The 23,024-nt window shown below is 38.0% G+C and overlaps 1 protein-coding gene across 2 annotated transcripts in view; it reads right to left on the reverse strand.

Annotated features, from left to right (window-relative positions):
• Positions 1–22,938, reverse strand: part of LOC107711272 (sphingosine 1-phosphate receptor 2) — a 27,865-nt gene extending 4,927 nt beyond the window's left edge. Inside the window, exon 1 of one of the 2 annotated variants that reach the window (XM_016516240.1) lies at positions 22,586–22,938. The gene's annotated coding sequence lies outside the window, so the exon portion shown is untranslated. Of the gene's footprint in view, positions 1–10,377; positions 10,422–22,585 lie in introns of those variants that run through there. The other variant, XM_016516241.1, reaches the window with a different exon arrangement.
• Between the last annotated feature and the right edge of the window lie 86 nt (positions 22,939–23,024).

A 23,024-nucleotide genomic window follows, 5' to 3' on the forward strand; every position in this document is an offset into this window, starting at 1 on the left:
TTGAACAGTCCACAAGTCGTCAAATAAAGCTCACGCATTCATAATAAAACGTGCCTCACACGGCTCCGGGGGGTGAATAAAGGCCTTCTGTAGTGAATCCATGCGTTTTTGTAAGAAAAATATCCATATTTCAAACGTAATAAACACTTTTTTCTCATTTCCGTTATCTTTCATACGCGGAAGGCGTTCTGGCGGAAGGCGTATGTGCGCGCCTCTTAGATATGCTAGTCTCGCGAGTTTGTTTATAGGAGCAAAGTTAGCAAAGTTTCCTTACTTTAGCAAAGGAAAACCAGTCTCCTCTTGGCTTATATCGAAATCCTCCGACATTTTTCTTTGCAAATCCTCGGTTTGTACTTCTAATTCATGACCGGCGTTTTGTTATGTTGTCTCTCCGCATTCGGCCCCCGGAGACGTGTGAAGCACGTTTTATTATGAATGCGCGAGCTTTATTTGATGACTTGTGGACTGTTCAACTGCAACACCCGCTGACTGCAATGATAGAGCTTGGAATAGCCAGGACAATTTTTTATATAACTCCGACTGGATTCGTCTGAAAGAAGTAAGTCATATACACCTAGGATGCTTCGAGGGTGAGTAAAACACAAGCCAATTTTTGGGTGAACTAACCCTTTAAGTGAATGCAAACTGTTGTGAGAATATCGGATGCGAGTACCAGTATATTCAATCCGTTTGCATTCAGTCTTAAAGGGACAGCAGACTAATTTATTTGCTGTTGTCTGTGTCCTTATTGTTAACGAATCAACAAAAGTTAATTGCTCACCTAAATTACTCACTGCTCTTAAATGAATCACTTTAGTAGCCCTAATAAGGATTAATCTAATTTTAATGTATATAAATAAATATGTCTGCTTGAAAGAATGAAGGATGTTGTATGCACATTGTTATAAAGAATACATATTATATAACCATTGGTATTTCATTTGGTATTTCAAAAGAATACCATGTTCTTGTTTCTTTGAGAAGTGATTTTATTTAATTTTTAGATAAAGACATGTTATGTGTCAAAGCAGTTAAATCTGTGTCTACATTCATTGCACATTCATTATCATATTACCAGATATTTTCTCCGGGAATAAATTTAGGAAAATTTTGACATTTTAGAGAAATGCTTAATAAATGCATTACACTGTAACTAAACCCATTAGATTTTAGCTGACTAAATCTACTGCAGATTTAGTCGACTAAAGTCTTATGACTAAAACTAAATCGAAATTAGCTGTCAAAATTAACACTGCTGGTCAGCCTGTGCACATGAGGTCCTGTTTCCACCTGGTATCAAAATGTGTTTTCTGTGATCTGACTGCAAATGGTCAACCTAGAAGGATGTTGTATGCACATTGTTATAAAGAATACATATTATATAACCATTGGTATTTCATTTGGTATTTCAAAAGAATACCATGTTCTTGTTTCTTTGAGAAGTGATTTTATTTAATTTTGAGATAAAGACATGTTATGTGTCAAAGCAGTTAAATCTGTGTCTACATTCATTGCACATTCATTATCATATTACCAGATATTTTCTCCGGGAATAAATTTAGGAAAATTTGGACATTTTAGAGAAATGCTTAATAAATGCATTACACTGTAACTAAACCCATTAGATTTTAGCTGACTAAATCTACTGCAGATTTAGTCGACTAAAGTCTTATGACTAAAACTAAATCGAAATTAGCTGTCAAAATTAACACTGCTGGTCAGCCTGTGCACATGAGGTCCTGTTTCCACCTGGTATCAAAATGTGTTTTCTGTGATCTGACTGCAAATGGTCAACCTAATTGCATTACCATTTCCACCTGGTATTAACATGCTTTTCAAATGTGTCTCCACTGACTATTAGTGTTCAGATTTCATCAAGACACTCCCCTCATATTTTGTCACACTCTACTTCATTTTCACAGGAGTGCCACACGTATATGACTGATTGAACGCAGTTTTGTTACACATCTTACAAGTTACACTTTAGTGTAGGGACCAATTCTCATTATTAACTAGTTGCTTATTAGCATGCCTATTATTAACAAATTGTCTGTTTATTAGTAAAGCACATATTCTGCATAACCATATTCTACATCCCTAATCCTACCTAATACATAAATTTACCAACTACCTTACTAACTATTAATAAGCAGCAAATTAGGAGTTTATTAAGGCAAAAGTTGGTAGTTAATAGTATGTTAATAGCGAGAATTGGAACTTAAAATAAAGTGTGACCCATGTTAGTGGGAAAGGAAGAAAATGAATAGGATAAGAAGGGGGAGCTGTGATTTCTACCATGTTTTGTGAAGTTTATTATCACTTTTGGTTTTGGTGCACTTTCTCACAACATGTCCCAGAACAATCATGTGTTAGGTGAGTGGATGGCAAGTATGCAGTGTTTTACTATGGTCTGGGATGCTTTCAGAGTGTTTACACTACACATATGTTTTGGACTACCTCCATGTCCAAACTTTTAAGACCCTGTTTCCATCTGTACAAAAACAACACATCTTAACATCAGGTGAAAACACGGCTTTAAAGACTTGTTTTCTCTCATGTTATGGTGCACATGTTACACAATCACAGACAAAAGGTCACTCTGAGTAACTTCGATTGCTCATTGCTACAGCTTGTTTAGAGAAAGTTTGAACGGAAGCAAGTTTGAAAAGCGTTGCAGCATCTGCGACTACTTGAGTGTGCACCTAGAAGAGCGTCTGTGACTAGAATCTGGAGCCTTGTGCTGCAGACATCAACAACATGAGTCTATCAAGTAGTGCCGGGCGGTATGACCAAAAATTTATATCACGGTATTTTTCAAAATTATACCGGTTTCACGGTACATGACGGTATTTTTTTTTTCATGCATGACCGGGTGTTAGCCATATTTTCTACTGATTGAGAGAGGAAATACTGCAGTATATTGACTTAGAATACCCTATTTTACTGTCATGATGAGTGAATATAGTCAAAAAATACCACACTAAATAGTGACTAAACACGACCCCTTTTAATACGTTAACCAGAACCGGTATACCGCCCAGCACTACTATCAAGCTTCATTTTAGTAGTGTGCGCTAGGCTTTATCTAAAGCACAAGTAGTGGTCCTGCATTGATCAGACGCATGTTGGAAACCAAAAATAGCTCAAGTAGTGTTCTGGAATTTCCCTTCTGAGTAAACGCTACATGCCAGAACTGTCCTTCAGCTACAATCTGTTCTTGCCCCACGAACTAAGATAAAGTGAGAGTTCATGTGACACACAGTCTTCTACACCTACACGTAAATTTATGCAATGCTGGATGCTTACTATTACTATTTACTGACTTACAAAGTAATGTAACCTCACATCACGGGATGAGTAAAACAACGTGACATTGTAACCATCGACTTGTTTTTTGAATGTCTATCACATTTTACAAGAATCACCAAGATCTTTGAAACCAATGACTAGAGTGTCATTACCACCAGGCCACAAAGGCTATAAACATTTCGCTAATCTAAAATCCCCTTTTAACTGCTGATGACTAAATAAACAGAGAAAATGCTGAGAATAATGTTCTAGAATGTTTATTAAGGAATAACTGGTGACAGACTGCTGAACGCATGAATATATATATATATATATATATATATATATACGAATAACATATAGTCACAATATTAGATATAATTACAGTATTTTAGATTTTAGGCTAGACAGTTGCCGCATTCAGCTTTCTGCTATGGAATAAATTGTATTCAAATTTGTAAAAGTTCGAAGTGGTCATACAATCTGCTTTTTGGTTCTTTTGATATGGTACACATCTTTGAAATTCAGTTCATCTGAAATAATGTGGAGAAGTGACATGTAATGCAATGAAAACTATAACTACTTTGTAGCCACACAATTGAGGAAACCGTAATATCCACCATAATACTGTGTTCCCCCACCTATCAGAAAAGTGCTAGACCCCCTTAAATATTTTTTCCAAGAAATACTGGTAAAAAAAAAAAAAAACTGTTTTCTATATGCATCCTAATGATCTTACTGTGAACAATTCTTTCATGTTTTAATGCTTTAATAAACTTAAATATACGGCAAGCTCTCAATCAGATCTGCCCCCATCCAGTCAACAACTAATGGATAGAATAAAGTCTGCACTCTACATTTTTTCTTTTGATAGTCCATTTTACTCTGATGTGCCACATTACAGAGCATGTGGTACTACTTCCATGACATTGCGACTTTAAATTATAGACTTATATATGACATTTACATGTCACAAAAGAAGATATTTTGAAGAATTTTGAATAACCAAACAGCTGTTGGTCCCCATTGACTTCCATAGTAGGGAAAGAAATACTATGGAAGTCAGTGGGGACCATCAACCTTTTGATTACCAGCATACTTCAAAATATCTTCTTTTACGTTCAACATAAAAAAGAAACTCATACAGGTTTGGAACGACATGAGGGTGAGTAAATGATGACAAAATTGACATTTTTCGGTGAACTATCTCTTTAAGAGATATCCAGTAGATACCAAAGTATACAGTCACAATCAGACAACAGAAAAAAAATGTAATTTATGGCCCAGTGGTTATGCAAAAATGCTATATGTAGAGCCCTGGCGTTTTGTCTCGTTCTGATCTCATCGTGTCTTAAACTCTACCTTAATTTCCTGTCTGCTCTCTACTGTCCCAAATGACAGAAACCCAAAAAGTGCATCTCACAGTACTTTCAGTGAACTCTGAGAACAACAGAATGTGCTTTAGTGTATACTTACATACTTTGGTAACTATCTACCTATATATTATAGACAAATCAAAATATTAGGCCACAGTATCCGTGATGGTTACACAGAGATATATATGACTGAAAGATTGCTCGAATGTAATTGTTCTTGACAAATGAGGACCACTGCCCAAGACACCATCAGCACAGCCAAAGCCTCAACACTGAAAGACACAAATCCTGAGCAAATCCAGTCACTGTAGAGACTATGCAGCCATGTGGAATGGCATCTGGAGACAAAGGCAGGAATCTGAGACATCTGTGTGACGCACACACCTCACTTCAACATCACTGTTTGCTGCACACAGTTCAAAACCCTTCACATACATAATCACAGATGCCGACTTATGTAAACATACCAGGATGCGCGTCTCAGTCACCTATAAGAACACGAATAAGCTACAGCTGCGTAGACAGTGGCACAATCCTGCTGCCAAATGCCAATAATATCCAGCAAGGCCATTTCCTTGAGCAGCAGTGAAGAACAATGGAACAAACCTTTGTCCAGGTTGCATCTCACTTGATACTCTCTACTGGTACACTGGTCCAAAATGGCACCAAACGCAGGCCGTCCAATTCGATCTATTTTCAAGTAAACACATTTTTCACACTGTAAACAATCAACAGTTTATACTGTCAGACCAAAACTTAAATCACCCATCAAAATGTGTGAGTCGCCTTCTCAGAAACCGACAGATGCGTTTCAAAACAGCTCTACTTCCACCACCCACCTAAATTTCACTCTCGGAACAGGTTTGAGTGGGTAGTTTCGCTGCTGACAACTCATGTTCGTGATTTCACTGGGCCGTCTGCAAGGTCCTCGGTGTTACTGTGGAGACCTTTGCCGCCTTTCATCTAGGGATTTGACAGCATGTGAAACCTGATGGTCTGGTTTGTCTGCAATGCCGTCTCCGGCCTGCCCCACTTCCCCACTTACTCCGCCCGCCATGTCCTTCAACGGGACGCAAGATCATCCTGTCTAAATAATGACTCTTTTGTCTCTTCTTCTACAGAAAAACCATATTCATCATACTGAAAGATAAACGTGACCCTGGACTTAAAAACCAGTCATAAGTGTCAATTTTTTGAAAATGCGATTTATACATCATCTGAAAGCTGAATAAATAAGCTTTCCATTGATGAATGGTAAATAAACAACAAAACGCATGCAGCGTTTAAGAAGTTTCATCTAAAAGGAACAACACAGGTTAAATGCAAGCCAAGCTCTGTATCTGTGAAAATCTGGAATCTGAGGGTGCAAAAAAAATCAAAATATTGAGAAAATCGCTTTTAAAGTTGTCCACATTAACAAGGCATATTACTAATCAAAAATTAAGTTTTCATATATTTACGGTAGGAAATTTACAAAATATCTTAATGTAACATGATCTTTATTTAATATTCTAATGATTTTTGGCATAAAAGAAAAATTGATAATTTTCACCCATACAATGTATTGTTGGCTATTGCTACAAATATACCTGTGCTACTTATGACTGCTTTTGTGCTCCAGGGTCACAAATAAGATGGAGGGCAAGTAGACAAAACTGTGACTGCATCTCCAGTAGCAGGTCTCCACAGTCCAGCTGGCCAACAAGAGCAGTCTTCCTGTACACAACTACACTACTATAGGCCAAAAGAAGCGCTTGTGGTGTCAGAAGACTAACATCCTGTTCAGACTTGATGGCTGACTGGTGGAGAGCAAGACAGTTAATGTGGGAAAGGTTTGGTGGAAGCGAGAGACACAAAAGCAGAGCAGAGGAAGTTTATTCGGATTCTTACAGGTGTAATACGTGCGGCAGGAAACGTGCTGAAGCACAGCAGCAAGCCGCTCGTTTTGTGGCAAAAGTGCAGCGGATATACTTACATAGCTTAAAGAAATCGTTGTAGATTAAACGGTTGTGGTTCAGAATTGACTCGTCATAAAGGTCGCTCTTACAGTTCTTATGACATGCATATGATCACGTTCCGACTTCAGTGAAACCTGAACTTAGGACCCCAGTCTCGGACAGGACCCCGCCCACATCCCCATGACAGCTCGACAAAGGCCCCAGGTGTTGTTTGCGCTTCCCAGCAATACCTGATAAGCCCCAATTAGTAAGCGGCATCTGAGCAACCGTGCTTCCCACAACGCACCTGTTACCTAGCATCGGTTGAGCACCATTTGCCTCGTTCTCCAGAGAGATCTTTGAGACATCTTTGCCGGTTGCACAAACCGTCAGCAACCACACACTTGGAAAAAACCCAGACACAACAACACGCAACTGACAGATGTTTCACTTCAGCTTAGTATGTCTGAAAGCAGGTCTGTTTAGGTGTTGTTTGTTAGCATCCTTTTTTCACGCTTGCTTCGTGCCACCTATTTTGCTCATGCTTAAATGTCGACCTGTCTGCGGTGTGTTATAAATGGATGAGTAAAGTTCTTTTTTCTGCATAATGGCTCTGTTGCGCTCTGTAAAGTGCTTCAGACACCGTCACGCTACTAATTCTACATCCTGTAGTCGTCGTGATAAGTAGCACCATCCACATGACCACATTTTTTTCACTTCTACCACAAATGCACCATTACACAGTTTATTCTTGGGGAATTTTATAAAACAACAGGTTAATGCAAAACAGGGAACCACAAGTCATATAAACATGTGCTAAAGAGCAGACAGAGGTGACCTTTAACAGAACAACAGTAAGGCGAATTTGCAAACTGTACGCTTCAAAATGTTCGAATGCATTTTAGGCGGACTGTAATACAAGTAATATCAAAATACAATCAGTTTATAGCACGTGATCATTAAACTGATTCTACCTTGCCCCGGAGAGCTGTGCAATTACGTCATACATAATTGTATTGATTGGCCAGCTAGGGCTGGTTCTATAATATCAGATGTAAGAGGGTAAAAAACAGAGCACTTACAGGAGGGTGGGAGGAAAACGGGGGAGGAAAATTCCATCTGTTGCGTTAAGCCAAAAGAGTCATGAGTCAAAGCTAGTCAATGCAGCGAAGGTGATACAACACAGAGAGTCCCAAGACCACAAAGCTCTATTCAACACACTCTCATTCCACCCTGCTAATGACCCAGCTCTGATATGTACTTTACAGTCGCCCACTTCTATGACTGGAAAAATTGGGCTTTGCCAGTTTATAAACCAAATAGCTCTGGTAATGGATTCTGATTGGTTAACACCGTGCTCCACACGTGCTATAATATATAATATAGTCATAATGTAACACCAGTCCACCATATCACTGCACAGCTCCCACAGGATTGTTATTTCTGTTGTATTTCTGTAATATTTTTCGAAGTAAGGATGGATCCAGAATATATATTATTAATACCATATTGGTTATCTGCTGATATTGGTTAGTGTTGGATATATATTGGCTGGTATTGGATATTTCATTATTCCCAATTCCCCAGTTTTTACATTAGATTACCAAACAGATAATGAACTAGGCATTTTGTTGAGCCATGCCTAACAATGTCCTTTAGCTGAGATATGATTCACAAAATGGCACAACTTTATAGCACCGTTTTGCTTAAACAACAAAACGCATGCAGCGTTTAAGAAGTTTCATCTAAAAGGAACAACACGGGTTAAATGCAAGCCAAGCTCTGTATCTGTGGCAAGCTGTTGATTACTACAGAAAATAATGCTTAGTTTGAAAAAAAAAAGCAACATGTACAGTACCACCTAAAAGTTTGGGATTGGTCAGATTTTTAAATGTATTTGGAAGAAGCCTCCAAGCACACCAGGCTGCATTTATTTGATCAAAAATACTGTAAAAACAGTAATATTGTGAAATATTATTACAACTTTAAAAAAGTTGTTTCTATTTTAAATTATATATTTCAAAATGTAATTTTATTCCTGTGATGGCAAAGCTCAATTTTCAGCAGCCATTACTTCAGTCTTTAGTGTCACATGATCCTTCAGAAATCATTCTATACCTCAATTTTTTGTGGAAACCATGATACAAAGAAAGTTCAAAAGAACAGAATTTATTTAAAATAGAACAATTTTTTAACATTATAAAATGTCTTTACTGTCTTTAAAAAGTTTTTTGCTGACTCTCAAATGTTTGAACTGCAAGTGTATGTACAATGAATGTCTTCCATGGTAAGTGCACAGCTGTCAATGCATGTTGGTGTGATTTTATAAACTGAGGTACAAGTAAAAAATTATGCAATGTGGTAATCTACAACAATGCTACGGTCTATAGAGCCTAACGTGCATTTGACCAGAACATTCCTTCATAAACCACAGCAAATAAAACACGAATGGGCTTATACTGCATTGTCCATTGGCAGAAAAAAGTTTGTGGGTGAAGCTTTTATCCACAAACACATAGAGAAACCACTTGGTGTAATGTCTTCAGATTGCACGCTGACCCATAATACAATACCACTACAGCTAGCTGTGCTGCATCTGACGCTGCATGTAGCCCCATTCTCACGAGTCAAGACACGTGTGGCCAGGCTGAAGCAAGTCTTAGCACAAATGCATGCCGACCAGCCTTGCACGCTGGTGCCACCGCTCTGCAACAAGCCTGGGGCCTGCTCTAACTCTTTCACAGAGCGTCTCTCCATGCATCGATTAGCTCTGCAGAAGCGGCAACATTCCTAGAAACGAAGTGTATTTTTAAAGTTATTAACATCAGAGTTCTCAGACAGAGACAGCACTCCTACAGCACTGAGAGACAGACTGTGATGTAACAGATCGGCCTAAAACCAAAGCACTGGTAATGACATTAGTAATGACTTAAGTAGAGCAGGGGTACGTTTTCGATACCTTTGCAATGGAACCTAGATATAAAAGCATTTAAAATGTTAATGATTTTTTAAAAAGTTTGTTTTCGATGTATTATAATCAGTGTTGGGCAAGTTACTTCCAAAATATAATACATTATATATTACTTATTACTTCCTTTTAAAAGTAATTAGTTACATTACAATATTACTGTCTCTGAATTGTAATGCGTTACACTACTTTTAAGTTACTTGTGAGTTACTTTCACTTAAGCACAAACCGCAATTAGCCTACATTCAGAAATAATAGCGGTAAATAAAGCGGAATGTTATAGGCCCTAATGAACAAGCAATAAACACAATAGCAAGCCTATAGGCTATTTTAGTTCTCCTCACTCCACAACAAATCCTTTAAATTTAACTGTATTCAGAACAAAACAAGAATGAAAAATATAAGTTGCTAAACAAGCCAAAACGAATTAATTTAAAGCGAAACTAAAAGCAAACGCCTTTGTTCTCACGCAGCCTACCTCTATCATTCGGCACGAATCCAAATGTTTGTTAAATGCAATAAAGGTGTCTCTTCGCTACATAAAAATCACTAAGCAAGTAATGCTGCTAGGAATAAAAACATGCAAATAAATAATAATTAATAATAAACTTTTTTTTTCTTAACTCTTAAAAACTGAAGTTGTCAAGAGAATGAAATACTCATTATTAATCTAATGGTTTTTGACAAGTCGTAAAAAAAAAAACTGACTGAAGTAGCAGTTGCCATGTAAGTTTTCCCCTTATATTTTCCACACACTCTCTACTAGAATCATGAAATATTTGCTTATTCAAATTTTTTTTGAACATACATTACATGTTTTGTGTGTGAGCAAGTTTTGGGAAAGTTTTAGGGAGTCTGGGGGAGATTTTCCTCTTCTGACTCATCTGTCCTCAGCAGCAGACAACCAGCCTCCCTTTCAATGATTTCCACTTTTATCTCCAGGACATGGATTGAGCACCAGGCGTTTAGATAATGATGTCTCCGACATCTCGGAAACAAAACAGAATAACACAGCAAATGACGACGTTATCCGTTTCTCATCTGCACATTCAAACATATAGACATAGTCACAACACAGACGTACACAAAACTATACCGTCTCAAGATATTACTACTGTTCATCATACTGCAATTTATTTACACGTGATGTTGAGAAGCAGTAGCTAGTGGAGTTCTGGGAAAAAAACAACTCTGAGATTTAACCACAGATACAACGCTGGTTTCAGCTGCAATACACACTCAAACGTCTTCAAAACGGCAAGAAAGTGGCAAAAATCTTTGAACAGCTCCCAAGAGCTCTGCTATGCAGTTTGAGCAGATACGGGTGATTTGAGAGGGTCTGCCATATCTCACGTACATGAACTCTGTCTCTGAGAGGAACTCCATAGACATTTTATGAAAAAGCATAAAAAAGCAAAAAAAAAAACATAGGTTGCTTAAGTAAGCAACATACAAGCTCTGATGCAATTATATAGAGCTAGTGTGATTTCAGAATCAACAGTACCTCTAGAGCATGGAATAGCATAAGAGAATAATATTTTCTCTTCTGCTGACATTTTTAGATGTGTATAATGAAAGATGAGACAGGAAATGAGAAGAGGAATCGGGTGATTTGAAAGGTCTGCCATATCTCACGTACATGAACTCTGTCTCTGAGAGGAACTCCATAGACATTTTATGAAAAAGCATAAAAAAGCACAAAAAAAAAAACATAGGTTGCTTAAGTAAGCAACATACAAGCTCTGATGCAATTATACAGAGCTAGTGTGATTTCAGAATCAACAGTACCTCTAGAGCATGGAATAGCATAAGAGAATAATATTTTCTCTTCTGCTGACATAGTCTCCATCAGTTTGCTGCTGTTTGGGGAATCATTCATGTTCATAGTTACGCACGGACATTTAACAAAGGGTAAGGGGGTTTATTCAAATAACTTATTTTCTTTACACGAATTGTGATACTTGACTTAGTACTAATTAGTTTCTTATTTCAAAAGACCAGCTTTGCCACTGAAAAACAAACTGACATCAGTCTACATGTCTTTACTTCTCTCAATTAATTCGGCTAATTAAATCTTTGTTTTGACTTTATGTAAAGCCCAGGCACCCTTTCATGGCCAGGAGGCAGTGGCAGGGTGCCACACAGACTGTGTTCTGCTATAGTAATCCAGCACGATTTGGAAAGTTGGGTATACGATTGTCCTCAGCCGCACGGGGGAGGGGAGGAAACAGACGGGGGAGAGACAGAGAGCTGCTATTCCACTCAGCTTACATTTAGCCCCATTATTTCCTCTCAGAACATTAGTCAATATTGTGTGGCTCAAGTCTATTCTTCACTTCTTAGTCTCTTTTCCTCCCCTGCGAGGCATAAATAAACAAAAGCCCATTAGAACTCATGGCTCGTGGTTTATATTTGTCATCTCTGTTTATTTGCTGATGCGTTTCTTTGCATGTGGACAAAAGGCGACAGGAAATGAGGAGCTGTGTATAAAGAAACATAGTGGAATGGAGAAGCCCCCAGTGTGTAGCACGTTTTGGACAGTCAGGGTAGTGCTGGACTATGCATAAAATATACATAGTAATTTATTCCGATATATTTACAATAGAATTTATAGAATATGCATGCATACAAACACTACCGTTCAAAGGTTTATGGTCAGTAAGCAACACAAGTAACATTGTTATCCTAAGGCTGCATTTATTTGATTAAAAATACAGTAAAACAATTGTGAAATTGTGATATAATATTACAATTTAAAAGAACTGTTGGTCACACTTTATTTTAAGGTCCAATTCTCGCTATTAACAAATCATTAACTACGACTTTTGCCTCAATAAACTCCTAATTTGCTGCTTATTAATAGTTAGTAAGGTAGTTAGGTATTGGGTAGGATTAGGGATGTAGAATAAGGTCAAGCAGAATATGTGCTTTGTAAGTACTAATAAACAGCCAATATGTTAATAATAGTTATGCTAAGCAACTAGTTAATAGTGAGAATTGGTCCCTATACTAAAGTGTTAGCATGTTTTCTATTTGAATATATTTTAAAATGCAATGTATTCCTGTGGTTGCAAGGCTACATTTTCAGCATCATTACTCCAGTCTTCAGTGTCACATGATCCTTCAGAAATCATTCTAATATGCTGATTTAAAAACAGTAACATTTTTGTGGAATCAGATTTTTTTTAAAATCAGGATTCTTTAAAAAATTAAAAGTGCAAAAAACAGGATTTATTTGAAATAGAAATGTTTTGCAACATTATAAATGTGACCCTGGAGCACAAAAGCAGTTTATATTTGTAGCAATAGCCAACAATACATTGTATGGGTCAAAATTATTGATTTTTCTTTTATTCCAAAAATCATTAGGATATTAAGTAAAGATCATGTTCCATGAAGATATTTTGTAAATTTCCTACTGTAAATATATTAAAACTTAATTTCTGATTAGTAATATGCATTGCTAAGAACTTCATTTGGACAACTTTAAAGGCGATTTTTCTCAATATTTTGATTTTTTTGCACCCTCAGATTCCAGATTTTCAAATATTGTCCTATCCTAACAAACCATTCATCAATGGAAAGCTTATTTATTCAGCTTTCAGATGATGTATAAATCTCAAATTTTGAAAAATTTACCCTTATGACTGGTTTTGTGGTCCAGGGTCACAAATGTCTGTACTGCAACTTGATCAATTTAATGCATTATTTATAAATAAATGTATTAATTTAACTATTAATTAAACTTTAGCTGATTATTGCTGTTATTATAATAACAATTATCAAATATTCTTCATTTAGTACAAATATGATATAACTTAAAGGGGTCATATGATGCGATTTCAAGTTTTCCTTTCTCTTTGGAGTGTTACAAGCTCTTGCTGCATAAAGAAGATCTGTAAAGTTGCAAAGACTAAAGTCTCAAATCCAAAGAGATATTCTTTATAAAAGTTAAGAGTCAGCCACACCTACCTAAAACGGCTCGTTCTAACACGCCACCACATATCTACCTCACTATGTGGAAATATTACCATAACGCCGTCCAAATGTTCACGCAAAGAAAGAAGACGTAACTTTTATTCTCGCTGTAATGTACAGTATTTGAAAAATAATGTGTTTTTTGAACATTAAAGCATGTCAACATATTCTGTTACACCAAATACACAAAATAAGGATCTTTAAAATAGCATCATATGACCCCTTTAAAATAGAACTTTATTATTTTATACTAGCCTATATTTTTCACTTTTTGCTTTAAACATTTTAAATCTACTTGGCTAATGGCTGAGAAGTCTTTTCACTTTTGTGATCCCGATTCTTTGTCGTCCCCCAACCCCCTACGGTTTAATGTCTACTGCATAGATCAAAGGAAAGGCCCACAAAAGGGTGATTAAAAAACATCAGGAAGGATTAATTTAGAACCACAGCCATGGTCTCGCCGTCTCTAGTGCTCATTAGATAATGAGCTAATGCAATAGTACTTCATTATTTAATCTTCCAGAGAACTTACTGCTGGTTTAGGCATGTCTAGACGTTCAAGGATGAGATCTCCACACATCAGCAGGGCACAGGAAGACCATGTAAATAAAAACTACAATTTGCTGAATTATCACCGTCAACCATAAAGTAAATAAATAACAACCAAACTGACAAACCAAGATAAGTGGTTTAACGCTGCAGCAGGCTACCGGTATAAAGGCAAGAATCGGTTAAATCGAAACCACAGAAGATCAAGTTTCACAGGTTTGTTTTTTCTCACACTCTTCTGCTGTTGTCCCGACATAGGAAGTATCCTTTAATGAAAGGTCCTAGAACAGAAATCACGCTTGCTTTGTTCTACAGCCCTGCTCCTGTTCCCCCATAACGCAAACCCCACCCATGCTCATATTCTTCTGCTTTATTATGGGATGTGTGTGTGTGTGTCCCTTGTGTGCGCGCTCATGTTCTAGACAGACGAAACACTGTCAGATCTTCGTGACAACATTGTACCGTTGTGCAAATGTGACCCGCATGCGCTCCTCGTATGCGTCAGTTGTGCATGGGACAGTCGAGGGGTGATAATATACCGTGTGTGCTTGTGGGTGGGTGCGTTTGGGGGTTGAGGGTGTGAAAAAAGAGGGGGAGACTCTACAAAGGAAACAGGCACCCACACAGATGAACAAAGCAGTCTTGATGGCCTTTTGTGATACGATGCTGTATTATGGTCTGGTACCTTTCATCCAACAATGATGGAAGGGATAAGAAACAGGGTGGGGGAGAACTGGCCAGTGTGCCTAAACTATAACAGATCCACTCTGAGAGACTCCGTTTTTGTGTTTCTGGGTGTGTTTAGATTGAAGTATTCTTTGTATTAAATGATGATAAACACAAGTATTGGCTTTGTTTCAAAAATGCACAATGATCTTCCATCTTTCCCAGACCCTCCTGACATATTAGAGCACGTCCCTTTGGGACGATAAAGACTGGATTGCCTCACAGACTGTCTGTCATGGTAAAAATGAAAGTTTTACTTCCTCTTCTATAATCTTTGACTATAGTCAAAGACTCAATGGCATACTTTGCTCTTTGTCAGAAGCGTCATTCAAACTGAAAGGGCACGTCCCTCTTTGACTTTCTAGATGCAACTTCATATAATTATTATATTATATGAAACATAACAACAAATATATAAACTATAATAATACATAAAATTATAATACATTTTAGATATCTTATACTATATAAAATGAAGTTGCATTCCAGCTTAACTCACCCATTCAATTGTTAAAAGTTAACTTAAAACATCATTACAGTTTTATTTTGCATTCTAAATATTGGTCAGTTATCATGGCAGACATTGTTTAAGAAAGAAAGAAAGCGCTGCTCAGTACTGGTTGCAATATTCGCAATATTCTCTGTAAAGCTGCTTTGGCGAGATAGAAATAGACACATTTTGTCTTTTTAAATATTTACAATTGAAAACACTACTAAAATATTGGGTAGATATACAGTGCCAACTACAATGCAAAAGAACTATTTTCCAAGGAACTTTTTTTTTTGCTTTTATCTCAAAGACAATATAAAATTAAATTATTTAATTTTGCAAATAACACGTCTTCATAATATCATGCTAATTATTTTACAGAGTATGAATGCCTTTAAACATATATAGCTTGCAGAGATCATCATATTTTCAGGTCCTTTTTTGATATCAAAAAGCTTGAAACACTTAACACTAGACCATCCTATTTTGCATTTACATTCCCACTACTAGTTAAAAGTGTTTTGTTTTGGACATACCTTCATTGATTATATCTTTGAAGCAGGACTGCCACTGGTGCTCTCAAAAATATCTGGTGCATGTCATTTTATTGCCCATAGGGTGTGGTTTAGTTATCGATCCAAAGCAGATCAAATTCAACAAGCTAATCAGTGCTGGATATGCTACAGGGGGAAGTCAGAAATCATATCATGTGGGCCTTTAACTGTATTACTGGCACAGCAAGCCGTAAATCTAATATATGACATTGTCTGAATATGTTTTTCTGCAATATTGAGTTTCAGGGTCTGGGATTTTGTTTTTGTTTTGTTTTCTATCACCACACATAAGTCTTACCAGCGACCCGTGCGTTCGCCGCGGGTCATTTCAGAAGACGTTCGTAAAAACCCCTCTTTTCATCATCGAGGGAGACGAGACTAGACCAGACTTACCAATTTCAAAACATCAGCGCTTTATTTGACTGTTTAAGAGAAGTGGGAGACCATTCCCCCACCCAAAAACGTAGTTTTAGTCTACATGTTTACTGCAAGTTATGCAAGACCGCCAACCGTTTCATATAGTTTCAGTAAAAAGACGAGATGAAGTTGTGCAACATCTGTTTCAACAAATGATTGCAAAAAAAAAAAAGAAGTGAATGCAACAACGTCCCACCAGAGAGCACAGATCTAGGCCATTCTCATGCAAAAAGCCCCAGTGTGGGCAGGATCCTTGTCTTTCTGCCTCTCATGGACATTCATGACTTTGCGTTAGCATTAGGATGGGCCTGATCCTATCACAGATGCCACGACTGAATGAACAGGTTTGATGGACAAAGCCCCCCGCCCCCCCCTTCCACAATTTAATCTGCCAAGCTCTAGCCAGCAATCCAGCTCTTCATTCCAACAGGGCTTCCTCGATGGGCTTCTTCCAGGTGCACAAACAAAGGCAGTCAGAGTAACAATACGCTGTCTATCACGAGGGGGAGGGTGTGCGGGTCTGGCATGCCGTTATCTCTTTCAGTACCTGCTGGAAACTTAATGCAGTTGGACAGACTGATGCCCGCTAGACGTTTGAAAACCACACTGTGACCACATCACTACATATCCAGCACTTTATGGAGTACTTCAAGCCACAAATCATTCAGAAACGTTTTACGGCTCACTAACACAAAAATGATCTCCAAACCTCTTTGTAGCCAGGAAAATTGTTAACATTATCATAGCACGAGAGAGAGACAGATTTACAAAGGAAACGCTGCTGCCGCAAGGCTTCTCTAATCTTGAGTCATTTCAACACTTGGGTTCTCACTTGGTTTTGCTTGACCAAGTCTCTACACGGTACCAAAGTTAACCCAAAAATGGAACGCCTGTAATCATTTACTCATCCTCATGTCAGTCCAAGAAATGCAAAAGAAGATATTTTGTGAAATGTCTCAGAGGTTTTTTTTTGTAGATACAATGGAAGTCAATGATCTCCAATGCTGTTTGGTTTCCATCGTTCTTTAAAATATCTTCTTTTGTGTTCAGCAGACATGAAGGTGAATAAATAATGACAGATTTTTTTATTTTTGGGTGAAATCATACATTACGATTTTAACATGCATAATCTCAACAATATGCAAAATTAACATGTTTTTAACATAAATGTCTCATGAATTTTGATGATTTCTTGCACTTGGCAGCCAGTAATTCACTGCACAAAAACACACTGTGGTTGACACAAACCATGACTGTCCTCCTTGCAAGTTAGCCAGAATTCATTCTAGGGTAGATGGTAATTTTTTATATTACAAAATGCTGTAAATTTGAATAGATGCAATTTCTTTAAAAATGCCTAATTATTTTGCTATTCGAACTATGCACACTTATATGATTAGTTGCACTTTATTGTTTGAGTCTGCAACACTTTCGGGAACTGATGTGTGACCCATTTTTAGGTCATGAACCACTGAAACATATTAAATGCAACATATTGCCCAAAATACACCTTCCTGTTGCTATACTGAAGTTCTGTGTACACCTGCATCAAATGTTAAACCGGATCTGCTGTTCTATTGTATATGGCAGATTTATATCAGTCAGGTGATGTTTTGCAAAATTAAACCCATAAATAGTGATTTTGCACAGATGCAAGACATGAATAGAAAGAGAGACCTTTAGAAGTTCTTCCATGACTCGAAACGCTATCTGTCCTAAAATGGACAAAGTCTTTGCCCTAACTGAAATGCTGCTCAGTAAATATTTAGGAAGTTTCCCCGGAGCCTTGTGCGAGACAGACAGATTGGGCTAAGTGACTGTGCTGTACACAACATAAATTTACGGGATTGTGTTTGTGATTGTCTCAACATTAAATATGTACGCTACTGTACAGTTGCATCAAACATGCAGTCTAAAGTCTAAAGGTTAGCAGCACAAGCAAAGGCAAAGCATTGCTGCGACACTCCCAGTTCTTGGCACAAATACTGCTAGCTCCATACAGCCGGCTGTGAGTTGTAACTTGCTCAGCGGCAGCCTCCAAAACAGAAGGCGTTTATTTTGTCCCAGCTGCCACACCCAGCAAAAGTGTTTTTTGGCTGAGGAAAGATGGCATGCTGCCTTATAACAGCGCAAGCCCTAAAGCACTGGAAACCCCGGCCTCTATTAATATCACCAAAGATGGTTTATTATTGATTGGTGTGATTGAAAAAAAAAAAACGCTGCCCTGGTTGACCAGACATGCATTGATCCCTAAGCGTCATTCTTCCCTGAACAACAAAACATATTGGTTTGCCAATGATGACTATGTTCCATTATACCTTCGAGCACAAACATCTTTTGTCCTTAAAGAGAAAGTACACACAAAAAAACTCATTTTCTTAACTGCATGTTGTTTTAAACAAGGTGATTATCCTAGCCTCTCATTTCAAAATAATGAAAATGAATAAGTCAAGCTGTCAAGCTCCATAAAAGACAGAACTGTTCATAGTAACACCCGATTGTATGGCAACGCTACAAAAACACCAATTTGGAGCTTCTATTTTTTAGGAGCGTATTGACTGAAAATCTTGACATTAGCTCACCAATTTGTGAACAAATCGCTTTTTGAAGTCAGATATGAATGAATTCATGAATTCATTTATTTTATTATTATTTATATATTTTTCTCTTTGTAACAAGAGGCTAGTCTTAGCCACACCCACATATTAACCAGCTGTCTTTGATGATTCATTAATTAGCACTAGTTTAAGAAAACCTGTTTGAGCAATTGATGTGTGTCCTGAAGAAAGCTGTTTTGCCAAAATGCATAGATCTACTTTTAACTAGTGTAATGATTTAAGCCCAGTTCATTAAAGGCTTTTTATCTTACCACGTGAGTGCTTTGGAAGTATTTCGTCTACATCATTCATGAATTTAATTGAACGAGTTCTCAAGTTCACTGGCTTGAAATGTGCAAAAAATCATATGGACTATTTTTTGGTGCCACTTACTATTCTTTATGTCATTGTGATTTCATTGTTGGGAGGACTATTGTTTAAATGCTCTGTCTGACATCAAGGATACTGTCTTCCTCGGTGAAGTCTCTCTCAGGATGTGCTGCAAGAGTTCTGTGCCTGATGCCAAAATGCTAAAGGCAAGAGTCCTTGAGGGACTGCTCCGCCCACACTGTGACCTGGCCCCACCCTTAACCCCTCATGTGACCAAGCCCAAAAATCCCACACTTCCAGTTCCCACCACCGCCTGCAACATTTATTTATCTTTCCGTTTGCCTGGATAGCGTTTGTTTATTCACTTTTTTATTTAACTTCGCCTCTCATGCACAATCCCTCCTCACTGACGTCTGATCGCACATACAGTATGCGACCTGTGGGCATGCAGAGCCAAGTCATGGGGAACGAACCTCATTCTGAAACATGTGTCTCTGCGACAGAGTTGAACTTAAGGTCAGGAGAATGCACCATCAGGTAAAAATCAGACAGTCGGTGTGCAACCTCACTAGCCATGGCGAAATCGTCGTCATAATGAATAGTACCACTCATATCTGAAGGCAGTGCCTTTGCTGCTTCATGAAAGTTTGAAATTAATTCTGAAAGAAAATTATGAGAGGCTCAGATTGAGACGATGAGTCACAGTTATGCCTACATTGAATCCGTGCCCGCAGAACTCTGTGGAAAGCTCAGCAGACTTCCACGGATTAAGAATGCACATTCATTCACAAAGCTCTTCACATGTTTGGGCTAATTCGATAATGCTTTCTGCTACCAGCTAACAATCTTCTTCACCATGCTTAAATGCATTCCACAGAGTTACATAGATTTCCTGCAAAATCCAAAAAGAAAGTACAAAAAAAATCCAGGGTATTCCATGTTGGCCACTCTTAAAAATAAAGGTTCCAAAAAGGTTTTCACAAAAATTGAACCATTTTTGGTTGCCCAAAGAATCTTTTTTTTCTTGGTGAGAAGAACATTTTAAAAATCTAAAAAAAACTTTTTCCACTGTAAAGAACCTTTAGTGGAATGGAAAGATTGCATGGATGATGAAGGTTCTTAATGGAACCATCAATGCTACTAAAGAACCTTTATTTTTAAGAGTGTAGTGTCCATTCAAGGCACAGCAGGTAATATTAAATAAAAACCAGCTGAATCTTCTCTCATGTTGACATGGGCTGAGAGTGTGAACTTGAATGAAGAAAGCCGGTGATAGTCAGCGGAGACAGCGTGGCTGGTTTTGTTCTGGTTTAATGAAGCATGGCATCACATGATGCCAACGTGAACTACATGCTGCCCATATCAGCTCTGTCTACAGATCGGATCCCAGCGTGATGAAAATCAGCTGTTTTTGCTACACCCCACCATCACCTGAATAGACCCCACTGAATAGAAACTCTGCTCTCTCCACATCCATCAATAGATCCAACACCTGATATTCATGCTCGGCTTCATTTTCCCACTTTAGTAATGCTGTTTCCATCCAATAACTAGTTAGCTCTCCTTTGAAAAGCATGCAGAAATTCCCATGTGCAAGTGCAAAGCACTCAGTCACAGAATAGACAAGATAATGCAATCATTCCATTTAGAGCTTTTAGATGAATAACTTGACCACGCACACATTTCACATCCCCACTTGAGAATGATGGATGGATAGCTCTCAATGTGATAATCAGCGTTTCCTCTTACATATCGGCTTATCTTGCAGAGGGAGGCATTGCGTACCACAAAAGCAGATTACAAAACATCACAACCCCATCCTCTTTTCTTGTCCTAGAGAATGTACAATCAGAATGTACAGTCAGTACCTCAGAGAGGTGCTGTTAGTTAGTAAATGATGATGGTATTTTGGACTAATGGGACAGATGCATTTCATAGCTTGACCTAAATTCAGAAGCCAGCGCAATGGCTTTTCAATGTAGCTTTGGATTCCAGGGGAGACAAAAATCAGTATATACAATAGAGCTGACCTACATCTCTACAATTGTCTGGTTTCATTATAAAAAAAACTGTCAACACAAAAACCTTAAAGGGCTAGTCTACCCAAAAATGCAAATTCTATCATCATTTACTCATCCGTACAAAATCAGCATGCTTTTTTATCCTTCCAAAAAAATTTGTAAGATATTTTTACAATCAAGCTCCATTAAAAACACAACTGGTTCTTGTATGTCTTGCAACTGATTGATATGCATGTTTGAATGTGTGCAAGCATGAATGATGTTTGAGATCAACCAAAGATTATCAAAAAATAACTAGGAAAACGAAAACTCTGATCAAGAATCAGGTTTCAAACCCGTATGACTTTCCTTCTTGCCTGGAACACAAAGGGTGATGTAAGGCAAAACAACCAGGCCTCAGTTACCATTCGCTTTTATTGTACAAAAAAAATACGCAATGAAAGTGGCACAACCTTTTGTGTTTCGCAGATGAAAGGAAGTCATAGAGGTTTACAACAACTTGAGGATGAGTAAATGATGACAGAATTTACATTTGTGGGTAAATTGTCCCTTTAAGACTCATTCACCACAAAGTGATATCTTAAGTAGGTTTCAAATAAAAATCCCCCTAAACATTATGTTCCAAGAAACACAAGACAAACAAGTAAATGATGACAGAATTGTAATTTTTGTGTGGGCTATCCCTTTAAGAGACAGACACCAGTCTCAGAGCACTCTGTCCAGCAGCATAATGCCATAATAGAGTCTTTTGTCTTATTAATACATCCTTTAGGAACAATGCCATCCTTACAGTCCTCAACGGCTACAAATGTCGCAAAGCTCCCTGCGTGCTATGAGCTCAGCAAGAACCAGTCCCTGTTGACAAATGAAGAGCTCCTGCAATACACATGAATCCAGCAAGTCTGGATGATACAGGTCAATGTTTAACTGCGCGCATGTTACACATTACATCGGTGGGCAAACATCTGCGGGCTACTCATAAGGCATGCAAAACGTATGCATATCACACTTTATATTTAACTGACACTAGAGGAAAAGGCATGTGTCGAAAGCTTTGATAAGACTATCTCACACAGTTCCTTATCAGATGAGTGCATGCGAGAAAGATCACTGAGCTGACGGTGATAGAAACGTGCCTCTGTTGACAAATAAACATCACAAGTTGCTGTTAAAGTGTGAGTTTTGAGAAGGGTCACACATCTGTCTTAAGCATTTGCATAAGAGTGGTCATTAAAATACACAGCTCTATCGCGCTGCTATGAAAATTAATTAAGATATAGAACTATTGTAACACTAAGGGACATTTGACTTCAGTTAGAGATATGGTTATTTTAGTGCTGGGAAACTTACTTACCCCATGTGCGATGCTTGGCAGAGAGAAGAAGCGAGCGCCGATGTTTTTAATCTTCATTTACAAAGTTTACATGAGATTCCGTAATTCCTGATTCCGCTTGATCGAGTCTCGAAGGATCCGTCGGGAGAGCCAAAAATAACTGATGTTATAGAAGTCACAACTTTCGCGGAGTCACTGCTGCATGTAATCTAATCATTAACGCAGCCATGGTTAAGATAAACGTCAAAAGGCATGAAAAACACTCTCTAGGTTTGCGTTGACGTCTCTAGGTACGGCTGTATTTGCCGTTTAATTCAGAGCTCTGTAATCCACGCGCTGTTCGACTGAACAGCAACCTCACGGTCTATGCGCGCGGCGACGTAATACACACACTCTCACTCACTCTCTCCCCCACACACACACACACACACACACACACACACGCACACACAGAGCAGCA

Source organism: Sinocyclocheilus rhinocerous, unplaced genomic scaffold (genome assembly GCF_001515625.1).
Source record: "Sinocyclocheilus rhinocerous isolate Xijiao unplaced genomic scaffold, SAMN03320098_v1.1 scaffold115, whole genome shotgun sequence".
NCBI classification, from domain to species: Eukaryota; Metazoa; Chordata; class Actinopteri; order Cypriniformes; family Cyprinidae; genus Sinocyclocheilus; species Sinocyclocheilus rhinocerous.